This window comes from Giraffa tippelskirchi, chromosome 7 (assembly GCF_054371585.1).
Source record: "Giraffa tippelskirchi isolate mGirTip1 chromosome 7, T2T-mGirTip1v1.2.pri, whole genome shotgun sequence".
Classification (NCBI taxonomy): Eukaryota; Metazoa; Chordata; class Mammalia; order Artiodactyla; family Giraffidae; genus Giraffa; species Giraffa tippelskirchi.
The window spans coordinates 87509619-87528356 of record NC_137281.1 but is presented as its reverse complement, the minus strand read 5'-3'; the positions used below and the strand labels follow the sequence as shown (position 1 = coordinate 87528356).

Genomic DNA, 18738 nt, shown 5'->3' with positions numbered 1-18738 from the left:
GCCTCCACCCTGCTGACCTGCCCTGCAGATTTTGGACTTGTCAGCCCATAATTGCAATCGTCAATTCCTTAGAATAAATCACTTTCTATATAAATCTTCACCCTGTTGGTTCTGTTTCTTTGGAGAACCTTGGCTAATACATTAAGTAAGTCTTGAGCTCTCCCCTCCCTGCTTTAGCCTCTGTTTTAGAGGGAATCAGACCAAAATAAAGTCCCTGCTTTTCAAGGATCTGAGGCCTTACTTCCATCCCCATGTGGATATTAAAGCCTCAGACCCTGGACCCTACGGGTCTGTTTCCAGGTCCAACACTCCACAGATGGCCCTAGTTTCTCCTTTCTTACCTGCTAGCTTTGGTTTCCCTCTTTCTTTCTGAGAGTTGAAAATTTCCTACTATTTATTTTTATTATTATTTAATATTCTTTAATTTAAAAAATATTTATTTGGTTGAGCCAGGTCTTAGTTGTGGCATGTGAACTCTTAGTTGTAGCATATGGGATCTAGTTCCCTGATCAGAGATCAAACCCAGGCTCCATGCATTGGGAGTACAGATTTTTAACCACAGGAAGACCAAGGAAGTCCCTCCTATATTTATTATATTCTTACTGTTTTACCATAAAGTTCCTTTTTATTAATTTCCTTCCTCAACTATATATTTCTAATATTACTATATGTTATTCAGTATCTCTCTGTATTTGTCCATAGAAGGGTCATCCTGGCTCTGTCCAGCACATCAATTAGAATTCCTTGTGTAATTTGCAGGTTGTCTTTTACACATGTATAACAACATAAATAACATATGTTATTTAATGAAAACAGGCTCCTCATATATATATGTGTATGTGTATGTATATGAGCCTCATACTTTCTTTCACATGGGGATTTAATCTTCCTGACCATTATACTAGTGTTAGATATTTAGATTGACTTTTATTTTTACTATTATGAATCATTTTATGATGAATATATTTATAGGCAAAGCTCTTTCAAGTATTTAGTATTATGCTCCTAGTATAGATTCCAAAAAGGAGAATCACCGCATCAAAGAATATAAACATTTAAAAATCCAAATCGTTCTCATCAATTATGCCTTCATGTAACTTCACTCGAGATATCTTGATTGAAGTTTGCATCCACTTGTCTTTTCTAACTTTGATCTGTTCCCTAAAGTGAATTCTTTAGCTAGCTACTCTCATCTATTAAAGATTTCTTTTACTGGTGTAAGTCTCAGAGGGCAGGCATCTACAAGTTTTATCTTTCTGGGTCTAAGGACACAGTCACGTTAATGAACAAATATCTCACATGCTCTTCCGTAGCTATTGCTTTGGATTGTATCTTAATGCCAAGATAATTGTGTGGACATTTACTTCAACTTATTAGAGAATCACATTGCAGCAAAATGGTTAGGAGTCTGCGGCTGGACATGCCTGGATACAAATTATAGTTCCACTGCTCACTTGCTTTGTCACTTTGACAAATTATTTACACTCACTGAGCTTTAGGTTTTTCCTCTGTCAAATGGGAATAAAAATAATACCTAACTAAAAAGGCTGCCATGAGAATTAAATGAGATAATGAGCCCAAAACCTTGGATATACACAAAATAAGGCACACAACCAGTTCTCACAAGTGTAGCTGTCATTAATAAGCAGACATCAGGTTCTGATGGCCTCTCCCTATGGCCTTCATATCCTGACAGCATATCCAAACTCCCCCAGGGCACCTTTTGTCATGCCCTCTTTTTTGCTCCTAACAGCACTTTATAGATCAGCTAAGCGTAACATTATTACCTCTTTTCTTCTATTTTCATTTTAGTCTTTTAAAAATTATTTGGCTTTTTAAAAAATTAAAATATTACAGATACTGCTAAAGTCCTCTAAAAAATTTTTTTAAGTGTGGTTAAATACACATAAAATTTACTACCTTAATCATTTTGAGTATACAATTCGTTGGTATTAAATGCATTCATAATGTTGTGGGACCATTACCACCATCCATCTTCATAGCTCTTTTCATCTTGTAAAACTGAAACTCTATACCTGCTAAACAATTAATCTCCATTTCTCCCTGCCCTCAGCCCCAGGCAACCACCCTTCTGCTTTCCGTCTCTATGAATTTGACTCCTCTAAGAACCTCACATAAGTGGAATCTACAGTATTTGTCATTTTGTGACTGGCTTATTTCACTTAGCATAATGTCCACAAGGTCTGTCCATATTGTCACATATGTCAGAATTTCCTGCCTTTTTTAGGCTCAATAATATTCCACTGTATGTGTAGACCACATTTCGCCCATCTGTTCACACTAAATTTCCTTTGGCAATATTCCTATCTTTAACCCTTCTCCTTCACACCTGAATTATCCAAACTCAAGAACTTAGTATTTTTTCTTCCAGACATAAACCTTTTTTTTACCCAAATATTTGTATTCACAGAAAATGCATACTATTGTAACTGTATGGCAGTTTATATAATTAATATCAGACTGCATATAATATTTTGCATCTTGTACTTTTCACTTAATTTTTTAAAATTTACTCATGTTGATTTATACAAACCTAATTGCTCTATTTTAATACTGCATAATTTTTCCATATTACGGGTATATTTCAAGTTATGTTACCTATTCTCCTATTGACCCCCAGATTTGAGCCCAGTAACTTTGATAGCTTTCTACTACCTTAAAATACATTAAAAATATTTTGTCTAGTTTTCTTAGTCCTGAGAGAGAGAGCTGATCTTGGCTTTGTTGGCAGCTTTTTATTCTGCGAACCAAATACACAACAATATGCTCCTGGAATTCTTTACAATAAATGTCACAGAAAAATAGATAAATAAATGCCACAGAAAAATGTTGAAAAGTTTTCCACCCAACAGAGAGAGAGATTTGAAAGAGATAGAAAGAGTGAGAGAGATCCAGCTACATTTTTTTGCTTCAATTCAGCAAAATTAAAAATGAAAATAGCTAACTCTATTAAGCATTTAATAACTGCTAGGCACAAATCTTGATGCTTTAAACATTGTTGTTGTTCAGTCACTAGGTTGTTTCCAACTCTTTGTGACCCCATGGACTGCAGCACACCAGGCTTCCCTGTCCTTCACCATCTCCTGGAGTTTGCTCAAACTCATGTCTGTTGAGTCGGTGATGCCATCCAACCATCTCATCCTCTGTCATCCCCTTCTCCTCCTGCCTTCAATCTTTCCCAGCATTAGGGTCTTTTCCAGCCGGTTGGCTCTTAGCATCAGGTAGCCAAAGAATTGGAGCTTCAGCTTCAGCATCAGTCCTTCCAATGAATGTTCAGGGTTGATTTCCTTTAGGACCTACTGGTTTGATCTCCTTGCAGAGAGTCTCTTGGACTGCTTTAAACATAGCAAGCCATTAAATTTCATTTAATCAGCACAATAATCCCTTGAAGTAGGAATACTGTATTATCATACACAAATGAGGAAACTGATGTGAAAATGATAGGAGCAGAGTTAAGGGAGAAAGTAGGTGATTAAACAGTTGATACAATTAGGGGATTGTAAGTAAATAAAGAAGGATGGGAGAGACCCCTGTAAGTTAATAATAACTCAAGAGAACAGGCCTTCTTAGCAATGAAGCCATGCAACAGAAGCATGAGATATGCCCCCAGATAATAAAGCAATAATAAAGCAGGATGTGACCTGAGACCCACATCCTGCCCAGTAAACTTAATAAGTTAATGACCCCTAGGACATGCTCTCTGTGCCCATAAAAAACAATCATTTATGGAAAAGGTGATATTTCAAAGAGAAAGACCCTCAACATACTGAGACCTGAGATAATTTTTCCATAGTGCATGACAGTCCCAACTTGACCATGTAGGGACAAGAAAACTCCCTTGTCCAACCTGGAGGAGGCACTGATGATGAAAGTGTGACATCTAATCGAGAATGAAGAAGAAGGTGGTCTTTTCCTCCTCTCCACTTTTCCTTTGATTATAAAACTATAGCCCACTGAGTTCTTGGGGCTCTCCGCTCCCTTGCCCATGCACTTGTAAGCCTCACAATAAATCACTATCGTTTTGCCTCTTCTGAATTCTTTCTGTGCTGAGACTTCAAGGACTGAAGTTTCTCAAAGCCCCTTGAAATGGCACCTAGTGGTTTCAAAGTAACTTGCCCCACTTCTCACAAGGTGTCATAGGTAGAACAAGGATTCAAAAACAATAGCAATCTGGTTCCATAGTGTTTAATCATTTCAGTACACTGCTATATGGAAAGTAAAATTAGAAAGAAAGAATGAACAGTTGCAAATTAAAAGTCAAAAAGAGGCAGTAAAGATGATCCTATGGTGCAGACACACACACACACAAAGGAAACAGAAAAACCTGGAAGGCTCAAAATATGTTTACTGGAAAACCAGAAGACTGATTACTAAACGAAGGCAAATGGAGAGGGAAGGTATAGGAAGCAAGAAGCAGTGGTAATTATTGAATTCTGTAAAATGTTTTGGTAAATGTATTCTGAATGGACAGTAAATTTCTTGTTAATATACTTGATGTGTTATTTTGAAGGTGAAATAAAATCTCTAAGCAAATGATATCCAAAATGCGGTGCTTGCACCCCAGAGGGTTAGCAAAATGATCTCTTGGTGTTCAGAAAAAATATTAGAATTTTTACCTTTATATTTCTTTTTTATATTTTTAATATTTTATAATTTGTATAATATGTTGATGTGATACATGTATATAAACTAAAAATCAATGAAAACACAAACACTACAACTGTATTCTCAAAGTTTTCTGATTGGGTATTTGGAATTTTTGAAGACCATTATTCTAGACAAAATAACAAAGAGGATTGGGTAGAGGGTTATTCAGTGATAAATGAAAGTATGCTAATTTGGGGGTCTACTCTGTGGAATGTAAATACTGAAAAATTAGATTTCGTTAGAAAATTTTTTGGCTATTTATATGTTAAAATTTAAGGACACTCACCAAAATTAATGTAAATAGCCATAGCTTCTGAACAGAGGTAAAAAGATAAACCTTTATCAATATGACATTAGTCAAGAAAGAAGCCAAAAATTTAAAAAGCAAAGACTAAAGAATAAGAACCAGCCTGAATGATAGCCCCCAAAGATGTGTCCACATCCTAATCCCTGGAATTTGTGAATGTGGTTTATTTGGGAAAAATATCCTCACCCATGTAATAAAATTAAGGATCCCAGGACTTCCCCTGTGGTCCAGTGGTTAAGAATCTGCCTTCCAATGAAGGGGGCACAGGTTCAATCCTGGGTCAGGGAAGTAAGATCCCACCTGCTGCGGAGCAACTAAGCCCATGCACCTGCAAGTACTGAGCCTGTGCTCTCTAGAGCCTGCACACCGCAACCAGAGAGAAACCTGCTCATTGCAGCTAAGACCCGATGCAGCCAAATAAATAAACAATTATTTTTTAAAAATTAAGGATTCCTAGATGAGATCATCCTCAACTGTCTGGGTGTGACCTAAGTTCATTGATAACTGTCCAACAACACATGGAATAAGGAGTTGATGGTCATATCAACTGAAGGCAGAGGCAGGATGGAAGTGATGAAGTGAGAAGCCTATGGATGCCTGTAGCCACCAGAAGCTGGAGAAGGCAAGGGATGGAATCTCCCTGAGAGTTCCTGGAGGGAACTCAGCCATGCCAACTTCCGATTTCAAACTCTGGCCTCCAGAACTGTAAGAAAATAAATTTCTGTTTTTTGAAGTTCGTGGTAATTTGTTAGAGCAGCCCTAAGTAAACATACAGTTAATAAACAGAAAGCACAATAAAATATAGTAAAAGTCCAAATTTATTGCTAATCACATAAGTGAGAAGTAGATAAACTCATCTGTTAAATGACTAGCAGATTGGACTTAAAGAGGAATGTAAAATCCAGTTATATGCTGATTACAAGAGGCTAAGAGGAAAAAATAAGTGTAGAGGTTGTAAATATAAGGATGGAAAAGATATACTGGGCCATTACTAACCAAGAGAAAGCTGGAGCAGCAATAATAAATCAGACCATATAAAATTCAAGACAATAAAGAATTAATGAGAATAAAAAGGGATAGCACGTAATTATATAAGGAAGAGTCCATCAAGAGGACTTTATTTATTTGCAAGAAAAGTTAAAATACAAATAACAAGTTAGAGGAGAGTATTTGCAGCTCATATTGTAGACTAAGGCCTGAATTTCCTAATGCATAAAGAATCATTAAAAATCAATATGAAAAAGACAAGAACTATTAGAAAAAATGGTCAAGGAAAACGAATGAATGTTCACAGAAAATGTTCAATGTCACTAGTAAATGTTCAATTTCACTAGTATAGAATCAAATGCAGTTTTATTTTTTAAAAATTTTATTATTATTATTATTTTGGCTTGTGGGATCTTAGTTCCCTGAGCAGGGATTGAACCTATGCTCTTGGCAGTGAAAGCATGGAGTCCTAACCCCTGGATTGCCAGGGAAGTCCCAGAAATGCAGTTTTAAACTGAAATACCATTTTAAAATGATCAAGTTGGTAATGATTCAATAAATTGATTAAACATTGGGTTAGCCAGTGTTTAGGGTGTGTGAGGACTGTCTCATACATTGCAAGCAGCAGTGCAAACTGGTATAACATCTATGGAGAATTTGGCAATATCTAATAAAACAACAAAAACATATACCTTTTGATCTGCCAATTTTATTTCTCCTAATTTTGTCTATAGATACAGCAAAATGATATATGAAAAATGCTATTAATTGCCCTATTTATAAAAGCAAAAGATTTATTACATTATAACAAACATCCATAAAATACAAATATTATTTGTAAGTATTAGAAAGAATGAGTAATCTTATTTTGTAGTGATTCATCATCTCCAAAATATATTACTAAGTGAAAAACATAATGGGACAGACAGTGTGCACAATATGCTGCTCTTTTATAAAAAGGAGTTACAACTACATAAGTGTGATTCATAAATGTATGTAGCTGCTCATATAAGCACAAAATCTTTCTGGAAGGGTACATTAAAAACTGGTGAAGTTGGTTGCCACTGGTGAGGGAAATTGAGAGGCTAGTGGAACAGAATGGGAGGGAAACTGAAAACCAACCATCCAACAAGCCAAACAATTATAGCACCAAACCAAACCTCCACCAGCATCCTCCAGTCTTTATAGAAAAAAATTGTAGGGATGATCGGCAAAACTAGGAGTTGATTCTTTAAAAATGGCTAATAAAATAGACAAATCTCAGGGGAAACCTGAGGAAGGAAAGAAGAGGAAGAGAAGGGGCAAATAATATTTGATGAGGTGTGTCTGTCCTTGGTACCCATTTGTCATGTGTCAAGGTTGCAGATGAATTCCATATCATCTAGAACAGCAGTCTCCCAACCTTTTTGGCACCAGGGACTGGTCTTGTGAAAGACAACTTTTCCACGGACTGGTCAGGGGGTGGGAGGGTGGTGATATTGGGGGCAAGGAGTGGTAGATGAAGCTTCCATCATCACCTGCCGCTCACTTCCAGCTGTGTGGCCAGGTTACTAACAGGCTGAGGACTGGGGTTTGGGGACTCCTGATGTAGACCAGGTTACAGAGTAGACTTCATTGGGAAAGGGATCACTTACAGAGCCAAGCTGTCCAGAAAAGGCAGAAGTCCCCAGCTCCTCTACCATCCTGTAGAGGCTAGTCACGGGTTGCTGCACCCACAGCGTGGTCTGCATTGCAGTGAAAATTCTCTTCCCCATGATACCCTCTCAAAGTGCAAGCAAAGAAGCAACCTCATCAGTGGCAGAACAAATAGATTGTTTGGCATCAAGAAAACTTGAAAAGAATTTAAAAATTAGAGAAAAAGAATCAATAGTCAAATTCCATCTCCCTGCTTCCTCTCAATAAAAACACTACAACAAGATAGTTTTATAGATGATTGATAGTTAGCCAACTAGAAGTGGATCATTCTTTTTTTTTATATACAAGTTGTTTGGCAGGAGTGAGAGAACATGCATGAGAGAACGATGACACTTGTTTGCGTCTCCCAAAGTTTGATATATTGTGTTTTCATTTTCATTCTATTACAACATTTCCTATTCTCTCCGGTGATTTTTTGTTGTTCTTGGCCATGTGGCTTGTGAGATCTTAGTTCCCTGACCAGAAGTTGAACCCTGGCCCCCTGCTCATAGAATCCTAACCTTCCCTGGGCCTCCAGGGAAGTCCTGATGATGATTTCTTTTTTTTTTATGTAAGAGTACTTAGCAGTGCATTGTTTAATGTCCAGAAGTTAAAGGATTTTCTAGATATATTTTCTAGATATCTAGATATTTTCTAGATATCTTTCTAGATATCTTTGCTGGTTACTTCCAGTTCAATCCTCTTGAGGCCAGAAAACATACTTGTATGACTTCAATCTGTTAAATTTATTGGTATTTGTTTCACGGTCCAGAATACAATCTATCAGGATGAGTGCTCCATGTGTGCCTGGAGGGAAAAGCCATATATTCTGCTTTTGTGTAAGGAGAAGGTTTTATACATGTTAGTGAGGACACATTGGTTAATAGCATGTTCAGGTCTTCCATTCCTCTTTGATTGTCCATTTACTTGCTTTAGCAGTCACTGAAAGAGGACTGTTGTAGTCTTGAACTATAAATGCAAATTTTCCTATTTCTCCTAATTCTATCAGTTTCTATTTTATTTTGAAGCTCTTTTTAGATGCATACACATCTAGGATAGTTATATCTTCTTGATAATTTGACCCCTTTTAAATAATGTAACACTTACTATTAAATATTATGTAATACTTATTCAATATTGTCTCTTTTTTTCCCCAGAAAATTTCAAGGGAAGAAGAGAGGAGAAACTACACATACAGAGAAGTGACTATAATGACAGAACGTGTATTCTAAGCCAGATAAGGTAAGAGGTGAGGACATGAAGGAGTGGGGGATGTGAAAATTGGTGGATCGATGGATAGCAGGTTCTATTAGGATTGCAAAATTATTGAAGTTGGGCTGTTGGAGAGAGTGCACTGAAAGACAAATAGCGACAGATGACATCAAGATAATGGAGAGAATGCTAATGGCAAGGTCTGGGGCATGACTGTGGAGCAGGCAGCTTGGGGGAGGGGATCAGAAACACAGAAGATCATCCTTGTGAATATCAAAATCCCTAATAATTAGGACAAGGCTAGTGCTGGAAAGAGAGACAAGAACCAGATGCTAACATTTTCAAGGAATGAGGAGTGATAACCTGATGTCGGATGATTGCAGAAAGTAAGGGGAAAAGAGGAGAGTCTATCAAAAAGGATGAACATTCAGAATATGCAAATAACCCTTAAAATCAGTAAAATACTGACATACAATTCAATGAACGGTGGACAGAGAATGAGCAGGCAATTTACAGAAGAGGAACCCTGAATGCCCATCAAACAAGTAGAGACCTAACTGCATTGGTAATTAGGAAAACTAGATTCTATTTCACATCTATCAGAATGAAGAATGATGTGGGGGAACAGGAGCTCTCATATGGCTGCAGAAAACAAATTTAGTAACATATACTAAAGATCAAGATGTGCATGCCCTTTGACTCAGCTTCCCTCTTCCAATATAAACTTTACAGAACGCTCACATGCATATGGTGCAAGGAGATGGCAGCATTATATAAAATACATAAAAATCAAAACAACCCCATGTCTATCAACAGGAAAACGGATACATAAACAGTGTCTATTCAAGCAATGAGAATTCTCATTCTATGCAGTGAACATGAATGGACTAGAGATGTATGTCCTGTAGTTCCATTTCCAAAATACAGAGCTGATGAAAATTGGAAAATGATAGGTACAGTGTGGCAATATCACTTTTGGTAAAGCATAAAAATAAGCAAAACAATGTATATTACATAATGAACATATATATAGTAAAAATGTAAAAACATGGGCCAGAAAGATGCACACAACTTTAAGACAGTGGCCACCTCTGGGGAGGGGGTTGGAGAGAGGGAGTGGAATCTTGGAGAAACACAAAAGGGGGTGTCTGTTCAATTTGGAATGCTTTAGTTTTGAAAAAAAGATGAAGCAAATAGGGCAAAATGTTGATATTTGTGAAACGTGGGTGTTGGCTATATTACGCTGTTCTTTTCCATTCATTTGAAATATTTCACAACATAAAAACTTCATGGCATATGTAGGATGACAGCACTTTCCCAGATCAGATAAACACATTTTTAAAACTCATGGAAGCCCAGCATTCAGTGTCAAGTCTGTCAATTTGCAAGCATTTCTGGAGCACCTAAAAATCACATAACAGTGCTCTCTGTGTCCAAACACCTGCAGAGAATGAGCACAATTTCCAAACAGATGTCAGATATCTGAACTGGCCACTTGCAGAAATATATAATTCATCACAACAAATGCACATCAAGAGGAGATGGTGCTGGTGACTTGGCCTAGAATGGGTTGAATTTGACCAAAACATACTGAAATATTTCTCCATGGCCATTGTGCTCCAATTCAATACGTGACTGCATTCCCCCAGGCTCTCTTTGGGCCATTAAGGGACATTTGGACACATGTCTCCTTTTTCTGTGTAATGTGTATATACACAGACAGAGACGCACGCACACACACAACTCATGTATGGCCCACTCCCTTTCCTAGGTCCTCTCCCTCTTATTGTAGCAATCACCCCATGCCCCTCTGCCTGCACTCTCCTGGAGATTGAACCCCTGTCTTCCTCCAGGAGGTTTTGTTACCAGAAGCCTCCCTGGGACAATTTTGGAGGCAGGATGTTGCCTTACAAGGGGCTGTTGTTATTGTTGTTGTTCAGTCGCCCAGTCATGTCTAACTCTTTGTGACCCCATGGACTGCAGCATGCCAGGCCTCCCTGTCCTTCACTGTCTCCTGGAGTTTGCTCAAACTCATGTCCATTGCATTGGACAGGAACTGAGTCGTATTACATATTACATACGGGTTACTCAATGATATTACAGGTGACTCTAAGGAAACCACATTTCGCTTAGATGTTTTCATGACTCAACAAAGGGCTTGGGGTGTGGTGGGCAGGGACCAGGTGAACTTCAGGGCAGTGTCCCGAGAGATAAGAGGAAATGAGACGACTCTCTTGTACAGCAGAATACTCTCAGGGTGATCAGCAGAGCTCCACGCCTGCTGCAGCCCAGGCTTTTGTTCCAGGAGCAGACAGAAGCAGTCCATCAGTCCCAGGTAGGCATATTTATGTCCTTCAGGAGACTCCCTGAGGGCAGAGGGCTGTAGACACTGGAGAGGCCCGAGTCCTCCAGTGACCCGGGCCTCTTCTCAGCAAAATTCCTGCTCTGCAAGGCTTAAGGCTGGCTTTGGGGGCATGGGGGCAGTGGCCAGTGACCTGCACTGGCCACCATCAGGAGGACCAGAGTAGGGAGAGGGAAAGTCTTAAGGTGAGGGGCCAAGTTCTCATCAGAGAAGAGTTTACCTCCTTATTTCCTTTGTACCCGGAGAGATCAGGTGAAATCCCCAGTCCTTGCTGTGGTTAAAAATATCAGCCACTGCCAGAGGACCACCAGCCTCACTGTCCCCACCCTTAGAGACCCAGGCCAGGAGGGCTCCTGCAGGACTAGGCACAGAAAGGTGAGGAGGCTCCATCTGAGCCTTCTGTCAATTCTGCTGCCCTGGAGGTGTGTCTGGATGTTTCCACAGTGAGACCGGAACGTATTCTTTCAGAAAATTTAAAAACAGCTCAATTCTCACGTTACCTAAAATCTCTAAATGCACAAGGTTCTGAAATTTTAGTAACAGATTTAACAATTCACAACTTTAATAATTATTGTCAAGTTGACATTCAAAATGTAAGAAACAGTCTCTCAAAATCTGCTGAGCTATGTAGAAAAATTAGCATTTTATTTTGGATTAATTTTAGGTTTACTAAAAAGTTGCAAAGATAGTACACAGAGTTCCTGTATACTCTTTACCCAGGCTCCCCTAATGTTAACATCTTACATTAAACAATGGCACATTTATCAAAACTAAGAAATTAACGCTGGTACAATATTACAGCTGAGCTATCTACTTTACTCATATCTCATCAAGTTTGGGGTTTTTTTCTTTCCCGTACAAATTTTGGGATCTCAGTTCCCTGACTAGGGATTGAACCTGGGCCTTTGGCAGTGAAAACTCAGAGTACTAATCTCTGGAACGCCAGGGAATTCCCCAGAAATCTCTTTTTATATGTAAAATGTTTTAGGTGGAGGTCAAGATTTGCATAGATTCCCATCAAACAGATTGGGTCCTTCCATATCTACTAACATATAACAGACAAACACATTTTATATATAGTTCATGTATATTTATGTAAAAAACAATGTACATAGCATGCATAAAATATAACACATATTCTCAGAACATGCAAGTCTCTCATTGTTATTAAGTTTCTTTTGGATTATACGTCTTTGAAAACTGATAGTAAAGCAACTCCAAAACAGGCATAGTCCAAAACTGGGAATGTAAAATGTTATATCACATGGATTCCTGCAAGCTGCTCTTTCTTGCATCCTTCTTTGGGAGAGGGGGAGATGTGCATAGCAATGGTGACCACATTTTCTGGACCAAAAGTGGGGACACATATTTTTTTCTGTGATCAGTCTCAGAAGATCAGGGATGGAGTATAAAACTGTAGATACAGTTTTTATTTTTTTTTACCTCCTCTTACCATATTACTTTGACTTTCTGACACTATTCCACATTATAGAATTACAATCTATTTCATCTACACCACCATAGGAAACTTTGTTTTCTTCAGATTTGTGACTCTGAAGCTCCTGGTTTCCATTCCATTCTCTTTTTCCTGGGGTTCTTTTTTGCTGGTGAGAAACCCTTAGGCGTCTTCTCTAGCTAAAGGAAAATTGAGGGAGATTAACAGATAATAATATAAGAGGCTATTTACACGTATGACATTAAAAGAATATTATTGAGGTCTCTTCTTTTGTTAGTTTGCTAGGCTGCCATAACAAAATACCACTGACTAGGTGGCTTAAACAACAGAAGTTTGTTTCTGACAGTCCTGAATGCTGGTAAGTCCAAGATCAAGGTATTGGCAGATTTGGTTTCTCCTGGCTTGTGGATGATCATCTTCTCATTGTGTCCTCATGTGGCCTTTTCTCTGTGTGCATGCATTCCAGCTGTGTTTCTTGTTTTTTGGTCTTGTCACACAGCATGCAGGATCCTAGTTCCATGACCAAGGATTGAACCTGCATTCCCTGCAGCGGAAGCACAGAATTTTAACCACCGGACCACCAGGGAAGTCCTCCCAGTTTTCTCTTTTGTGTGTCCAAATTTTCTCTTCTTAAAAGGACAGAAGTCTGACTGGATTAAAGCTCACCCCAACGTCTTTTTTTTTTTTTTCACTTGCTGCTGCTGCTAAGTCGCTTCAGTCGTGTCCGACTCTGTGCGACCCCATAGTCGGCAGCCCACCAGGCTCCCCCGTCCCTGGGATTCTCCAGGCAAGAACACTGGAGTGGGTTGCCATTTCCTTCTCCAGTGCATGAAAGTGAAAAGAGAAAGTGAAGTCGCTCAGTCCTGTCCGACTCTTCGCGACCCCACAGACTGCAGCCTACCAGGCTCCTCCGTCCATGGGATTTTCCAGGCAAGAATACTGGAGTGGGGTGCCATTTTTTTCACTTAGTCACCTCTTTAAAGGTCCCATTTCCAAACATAGTGGTGGGTCCTGGCTTCAACATTTGAGTTTTGGAATGGGTTTGGGGGAGGACACTATTCAATCTATGACATTCCCTGAGATCAGCAAGATTGAAGTTGCTTTGAAACCCAGAGATTAAGGTAGAAAGTACATGGTTGTTTAAAGCTTTTATGTTGAAGTACAGATGTGAACTTTCTATTTTCAGAGCCCTATGATTTTGTTCCCAAGGAAGGGTTAGGTTAGCTCTCTATATTAATTCCCTACTTGTACAGGGGCTTAATAGTGGTAGAAAGACTGGGATAGACCACTCAGAAAGTGGAATAAGAATTAAGACAAAAAATGAGCATTAGACAAGCGATGATTAGCTATTTTAGTCACTAGGGCCTAGAATGAAGTTCGTGCCTCCCTGAGTGTGGTCATCATTCATCTACACAAAAATGATCAGTTTCTAAAAACCTCCGTGGGCTTCTATTGTCCATAAGAGAAAGTCTAAAATCTCATGGCCTTCCCACACCGTCCCACCTTACCAAGCCCTTCTGCTCTCTCTCCCTGTGCTCCACCTCAGACCCAGCCTTGCTAGACTCTGAGGCGTTCCTCAGCCTTAGCTACCAAAACAGACTCCTCTAGGTTCAAGCTTCATCCCATTTCTTTCATGAACAGATGTTGTCTCACCTCTTCTAGCCCTGGGCCCTTACTTTCAATCCTTACAATGATCCTTTGATACCAGAGGTCTTACATCATTTCCTGGGGATGGGACGCTGGTTTTTATTGTGATATGTCTCAACAGCCTAGATGGTGCTTTATTTCCCAGCTCTGTCAGATGCAAAGACTAATGATTAAGGATGTGTTTACATTGTTAAGAGTCAGCAGTAAAGATTACTGAGTAGATGTCTGCTTTAATAAACACTTACTTTAAAGTGACTCTAGAAATATGAAAATAACACTGATTAATGAATTTGCTTTATTCTTTTATATATTTTAGCCCAGTTATATTCTGTTATAGTCAGAGCTAAGTGATTTATTAAAAAAACTGTTAAGATTTTATTTTTTTGCCCATACCAGTCAGCTTGTGGGGTCTTAGTTCCCCAACCAGGAATCAAATCTGCACCCCCTGCAGTGAAAGTGCAGAGTCCTAGCCACAGGACTGCCAGGTAATTACCCCCTTTAAAAAAAACTTTTAGTTTGAAATAATATTAGATTCAGATGAAGTTTCAAAAGTGTTTCAGTGAGGTCCTGTCTATCCTTCATCCAATATTTCATGTTTCCTATAGGGAAGATGGGAACTCTTCCATAATTCTCTTGGAGCCTGCTCTGCACACAGGTGAAGTGGGCTGGAATTACTGCCACTCAAGAGAGGCCTCAGTGACTGACACGAGTTCGATACATACCTCCGGAGGATAACCACCTGTCCTGGTTTGCCCAGGATGAGCAGTTGCATGGGATGTGCGTCTTTTAGTGATAAACCTGCCATCCTGGGAAACTGGAGTGTTGGTCACCCTAAGACCCAAGTACCCTTGTCCTGTGGGTGGTTGATTCTGAAGCTCAAAACTACTTCTTAGAATTCTTCAGCAGGATTGGCCTTCAGTTCCCCTTAGAGGAACTACCCATCCACTTGATAATGGACCTTTGTTGGGGTATCTTTCCATCTGTCTCACTCCCTCCATTCCCCTACCATTGCTTCCCAGGGCCATCTCAGTGAGGAGCACGCAGGGGTCCAGTGAGCAGGTGTGGGACAAGGTGAGGCTCCAGGTGAATCTTCATACCCTGCATGGCTCTCTGTTCACCATGTTTGCACATACACACTCACACACAGTGCCTAAACTCCCACCTACCCTGTCACTACTGACTGACAGATGAGGGGTGGCACTCACCAGGGCCAAACTGCCCCTCAGTGAGCTCCATAGGCTCTGACCATACCCAGCCTCTGCCAGGTGCCAGCAGCACCTCTGCTTGTGCTGGTCACTACCACAAAGTCCTGAGAGGCCAGAAGAGATTTCTGGTCTGTCTGTGGTGAAGGTTTCTGAGGCATCACAACCTGGGCTCTCTGGCACTCCCTCTGATCCTTTCAGACTGGCTGTCCCGTAAGTCCTCTCTGGGCTTACCCTCAGCTACACCCAGGCTTTTCCAGTGAAATAAAAAATCCTAGTGTGAATATTTCCTGGTACAGACTCAGCCCCATCGTGGGTCTCTTTGTCTTCTGGAACCCCCTGAGGCAATCACTAGTCACTAATAAACAAGGGACCCTGAGTGCCCACCCCACCTCGCTTCCCCAGCCTCCTCTCTGGAGGGTGATGTTGTCTGGGGATGGATGGTGGGAAGGTCTTCTGAACCACAGATTATTGATGGCGCCCCCATGACCTGGGCTTCCCCAGAGGATGAGTAGTAAGGAATCTGCCTGCCAATGCAGGAGATGCAGGTTCGGTCCCTGGATAGGGAAGATCCCCTAGAGAAGGAAACAGTAGGCTCACTGTAGTATTCTTGCTTGGGAAATCCCATGGACAGAGGAGCCTGGTGGGCTACAGTTCCTGGAGTTGCAAGAGTTGGACTTCACTGAGTGACTTAGCAATGAAAACAACAACCCCCATGACCTGGAAGGGCAGGAACCTCAGAATCCTACCCTCAGATTCCTTCCCCCCAGGACTCTGTTCCTCACACACAGTAAAGGCCCAGAGTGTCTGAGCCACTCACCAAGGTCACAGGGCTCCAAGTGACCAGTGAAAATGGCCACTGAACAGACTGCATCTCCCCTGTGCCTGTATCTTTTCTGATGTCAGATCCTGAACCTCAGTGTGAAGTCCCCTGCCCTGCTGCTGAACCAGCTGCTGCTCCACGTGGAGACCAGGGAGTGAGGGCGGGAGAGGGGCTAGGGGCACTGGGGTCTCCATGCACTGGTCTTTTCTACTCCTCAGGAAGCACTTGGCAGAGGCCCATGAGCAGAGGATGGTGGGAGAGATGGTAGCTGTGTCCTTTGGGAAGAGTTCCCCATTGGCTGTGACAATTGTGATGGAAGGTTGGCTGTGGGAGGGAAAGACCTGCTTTCCAGACCCTCAAAGGACCTTCCACTGGCCCTTGTTTCCTGACCTCAGAGAATGCAGGGGCTCTGCTCCTTCAGTGGCAGCTTCAGGGAAACAGGCTCCAGAGTGGAGTGCCCTAGAGTCCCAGTTCTGGCTCCCCAACCTTGGTCTCACCTCTTTTCCTCCTGGTCAGAGGCACTGTGGCATTTGCTCCTCCTCACCTACTAATGCAGAGCCTGGCTCTTCTGTGTCTGGGGCTCCCGGGGGCAGGCCAGGCTGGGACTGCTTGTTGGTGCGCTTCCCTCACGGGGTCTCTGATGTGTGAGCATCACTTGGACTCTGCTCTCCCACAGCGCTGCCTCTCAGTCTTGGGTCCCTGTTCAAGGGATACCACTCTTGGCTGTGCTTATGGTGTCATTGACCCTGCCAGTGACCTTAGTGGTCATTAATTTAAAGGTCCTGCTTCTTCTCTGCATTCCAGGTACAACAGGTATTCCCCAACCTTCTCATCACTAATTTTGAGCTGCTTTCCTCTCAACATGAAAACACAGTCTCCTGGCTCTTCTGGTCTCTTGGTTGAACTCACCTTTCATCTCAACACATCTGCCCTTCTCCTTATAGGGGAGGCCCTGTGGTTCTGGTCTCATCAATCATGGGGTATATGCCAGTACTCCTGAGTGTAAAACCTTCTGGGTGGGGCTGGAGGAGGGGCAGCTGAGTTTGGTTTCTTGTGAGTCCCTGCAGTGTGGGAGAACTGGCTGTTGATCACAGACACGGAATTAAGACGTGCGACGCCAGTGTGATACCCTGACCGCTACAGACCTGCTATTACAATGTCACTTTGCCTTAACGTCTCTGAAACTCAGGGATGTTAAGCCATTTACATCCTTAGTAGTTGGATGTACTAGTACTAGTTCAGGCTCAGTAGTTGTGGTGTATGGGCTTTCGTTGCCCTGCGCCACGTGGAATCGTCTCAGATCAGGGATCAAACCCATATCCCGTGCATTGGCAGGCTGATTCTTATCCACTGTACCACCAAAGAAGTCCTAATTATCTCTTCTTATAAGGACACTGGGAGAAGGAAATGGCAACCCACTCCAGTATTCTTGCCTGGAGAATCCCAAGGACGGCTGAGCCTGGTGGGCTGCTGTCTATGGGGTCGCACAGAGTCGGACACAACTGAAGCGACTTAGCAGCAGCAGCAGCATAAGGACACTGATCACATAGGATTAAAGCCCACCCCAATGGCCTCATTACCTAATTACCCTTTGAAGACCTTGTCTCCAAATATAGTCACATTCTGAGGTTCTAGGTGTTAGGACTTGGGGCAGGGAACACAGTTCAGCCAATAACATTGGTCCTTTCTCAAGCCCATTTCCTCACCACCTCACCCTCCATCTTCACAGGTGAGGCAGAAAAAATGGTCTGAGAACTCTAACTTCTTGTCCCTCGCACTGCCTTATGGATCTGTGTGTGAAGGATTCTCTCTTTTCCTTCCTCCTTGCCATCAGTGAAAGGTGTCCTCCTCCACTCCCCCACAATCCAAGGTGTCTCCCGCTCCTGCACTGGCTTGGTTTCCCTTCCCACCTCCTTGGTGTCCTTGGGCTGTTGGTTATTCTCTTACTGGTTTCTTTAGTATCTCCAACAGCAAAATTAAGCTAGAGCAATTGATCCCCCACATCTGTCCCGCAGACTCAGCATCTATGCAGCTGTGACAGGTCCTCTTCCTGCTCTTTTGTGTTTGAGACTCTGCTGTGGGCTCTTGCCGGGAGCAGGTGTTCCATGGAATTATTTCCCCTCAGCATCTGGGAGAGGATGAAGTCTCACTGACGGCTTCCCCTCTTAGTGCCTCTATTCCTCTGCCCACTTTGGGGAGAGAGGCTGGTGGGAGGCCAAGTAGGGAGGCTCAGGAAGGACTCGCTCACTCCTGGCTTGGGAGGCTGTCGGCAGAGTCATTCCTCTACCTGAGTCAGGAGTGAGAGTTCCTGGGTTCCCAGAACCCTTTTCTGACTTCTTGGCTCCGTCATTTCCAGAACCACTTGTACTTCCCCTCCTTTACAGTGCTGCTTTCATTTTA

At 41.6% G+C, this 18738-nt stretch overlaps 2 long non-coding RNA genes across 2 annotated transcripts in view; both read left to right on the top strand.

Annotated features, from left to right (window-relative positions):
• The window catches only part of LOC145512563 (uncharacterized), a 106234-nt gene that overhangs the window by 17801 nt on the left and 69695 nt on the right, over window positions 1-18738 (top strand). The window contains exon 2 of the long non-coding RNA XR_014058612.1: window positions 8794-8878. This is a non-coding gene — a long non-coding RNA (uncharacterized LOC145512563). The remainder of the gene's footprint in view (window positions 1-8793; window positions 8879-18738) is intronic.
• Window positions 11034-15815, top strand: LOC145512564 (uncharacterized). Its single transcript, XR_014058613.1, has 4 exons — window positions 11034-11183; window positions 13166-13596; window positions 14710-14798; window positions 14919-15815. It is a non-coding gene; the product is annotated as an uncharacterized LOC145512564 (long non-coding RNA).